Consider the following 3,251-nt stretch of genomic DNA (forward strand, 5'->3'; position numbering starts at 1 on the left):
CTTATCGAATGCCTTTTGAAAATCCACATATACATCCACTGATTCCCCCTTATGTACCCTGCTAGTTACACCCGCAAAAATGAACAGATGTGTCAAACACGATTTCCCTTTCCATTTATTGCAAGGGGAATGGAATATAAAAGTAGAGTTGTTTTGCTCCAGTTCTACAGGGCATTGGTGAGACCACATCTAGAATACTGTGTGCAGTTTTGGTCGCCCTATTTAAGAAAGGACATAATTGCTTTGGAGGCGGTTCAGAGAAGGTTCACTCGACTGATTCCTGGGATGCGGGGGTTATCTTATGAGGAAATGTTGGACAAGTTGGGCCTGTATACACTGGAGTTTAGAAGAATGAGAGGTGATCTTATTGAACCACAAGATGCTCAGGGGACTGGAAAGGGGTAGATGCTGAGGGGATGTTTCCCTTTGCGGGAGAGACTAGAACTAGGGGCCACAGTTTAAAAGTAAGTCTCCCATTTAAGATGGAGAGGAGGAGAAATTTTTTCTCAGAGGGTCGTGATATCCACTTGGAAGGCATTAACGGGATTGGACAAAGTCAGCATGGGTTTATGAAAGGGAAATCATGCTTAACAAATCTACTGGAGTTTTTTGAGGAGGTAACTAGTAGAATAGATAGGGGAGAACCAGTGGATGTGGTGTATTTGGATTTTCAGAAGGCTTTTGATAAAATCCCACACAAGAGGTTAGTGTGCAAAATTAAAGCACATGGGATTGGGGGGGAATATACTGGCATGGATTGAGAATTGGTTGACAGACAGGAAACAGAGAGTAGGAATAAACGGGTCTTTTTCCGGGTGGCAGGCAGTGACTAGTGGGGTACCGCAGGGATCAGTGCTTGGGCCCCAGCTATTCACAATATATATCAATGATTTGGATGAGGGAACTAAATGTAACATTTCCAAGTTTGCAGACGACACAAAGCTGGGGTGGAATGTGAGCTGTGAGGAGGATGCAGAGGCTCCAATGTGATTTAGACAAGTTGGGTGAGTGGGCAAGAACATGGCAGATGCAGTATAACGTGGATAAATGTGAGGTTATCCACTTTGGTTGTAAAAACAGAAAGGCAGATTATTATCTGAATGGTGATAGATTGGGAAAAGGGGAGGTGTAACGAGACCTGGGTGTCCTTGTACACCAGTCGCTGAAAGCAAGCATTCAGGTGCAGCAAGCAGTTAGGAAGGCGAATGGTCTGTTGGCCTTCATTGCAAGAGGATTTGAGTACAGGAGAAGGGATGTCTTACTGCAGTTATACAGGGCCTTGGTGACACCACATCTGGAGTATTGTGTGCAGTTTTGGTCTCCTTATCTGAGGAAGGATGCCCTTGTCATGGAGGGAGTGCAACAAAGGTTTACCAGACTGATTCCTGGGATGGCAGGACTGTCGTATGAGGAGAGATTGGGTCGACTAGGCCTATATTCACTAGAGTTTAGAAGAATGAGAGATGATCTCATCGAAACATAGAAAATTCTAACAGGACTAGACAGACTAGATGCAGGGAGGATGTTCCCGATGGCTGGGGAGTCCAGAACCAGGGATCACAGTCTCAGGATACGGGGTATGTCATTTAGAACAGAGATGAGGAGAAATTTCTTCATTCAGAGGGTGGTGAACCTGTGGAATTCTCTCCCACAGAAGGCAGTGGAGGCCAAGTCATTAGATGTATTCAAGGAGAGAGATATATTTCTTAATGCTAAAGGGATCAAGGGATATGGGGAAAAAGTGGGAACAGGGTACTGAGTTAGACGATCAGCCATGATCATTTTGAATGGCGCAGTAGGCCCGAAGGGCCGAATGGCCTACTCTTGCTCCTATTTTCCATGTTTCTATGTGAGTGTGGAACTCCCTTCCCCACAGAGGCAGGGTCATTGAATATTTTTAAGGCTGAGTTAGACAGATTCCTGATTAACAAGGAAGTCAAAGGTTATAGTAGATGAGAAAGTGGGGTTGAGGTCACAATCCAATCAGCCATGATCTTATCAAATGGCAGAGCAGGCTCGAGGGGCTGAATGGCCTACTCCTACTCTTCATTCGTATATTCGTATGTAAGTAAACCATGTTGGCTCTGCGTAGTCATGATGATTTTCTACGTGCCGTTACTACCTTAATAATACATTCTAGCATTTTCCCTACTACTGATGTCAGGCTAACTTGGCCTATAGTTCCTTGTTCTCTCTCTCTCTCTCTCTCTCTCTCTCTCTCTCTCTCTCTCTCTCTTCCTCCCTCTTTTCTTGAATAGCAGGGTTACATTTGCTACCTTCCAATCCACAGGGATTCTTAGAATCTAGGGAATTCTGGAAGATCAAAATCAATACATCCACTTCCCTCAGTAACCATGTACATCTTTATTATTTCTTTACTTTTATACTCTAGCCCTCCATTAATAAAACCCATAACGCAATTGGCTTTTTTTTATGGCTTTATCTCGTCGCATTTACACTTTCAGGGAATTATGTATTTGAACTCCGAGGTTCATCCACACCATTCAGCAACTTTTCATTCAGTGTATATTCCAATTGAGCACCCACCCCCCACCAAAACATATCACTTCACACTTTGCCACGTTATACGGCATCTGCCACCTGTCTGCCTATTCCCCTAACCTGTCTATATTTTCTTGAAGTCTTTTACAGTCCTCCCCACTGACTGCCAAATATCCCATTTTTGCATCATAAGCAAATTTTGAAATGACGCTCCCCGTGCCCAATCTAAATCGCCTATATAGCAAGAACCAAAGAATACACCAATTACAACCATCTCCAGTACAAACACCCATTTACCTGAACTCTGTCCATCAATAGACTTTCCATCCATGCTATTACATGCTCAATTATACCATACTCCTGAATTTTTCAAACTCCTGTTTGATATGGTACTGAACATCTACTGACAGTTCATATTAATCATATTTACTGCATGCCCTTTGCCTATCCAACTGGTCACTTCTTCAATAAACATAGAAACATCATTAAATTTGTTAAACCAGACTTGCCTTTAACATATCGTTTGACGACTGATACAGAATGGTCACATTACACCAAGTCAACATCTGCAAGCATCAGAACTGTATTCAGAGCAGCACATAAAACACCAAACAAAAAAAACTAAGTCATTTACTGCAAAACTGATAGATATTTGTGAAAGATTGCAGGAGTCTTTGTTTACATGCAGGGTGACTGCGCAGGGAGTGTACCCCTCAAAAAATCAATTCGCTAAGTGCTAGACCACATAT

This window comes from Heptranchias perlo, unplaced genomic scaffold, assembly GCF_035084215.1.
Source record: "Heptranchias perlo isolate sHepPer1 unplaced genomic scaffold, sHepPer1.hap1 HAP1_SCAFFOLD_596, whole genome shotgun sequence".
NCBI lineage: Eukaryota > Metazoa > Chordata > Chondrichthyes > Hexanchiformes > Hexanchidae > Heptranchias > Heptranchias perlo.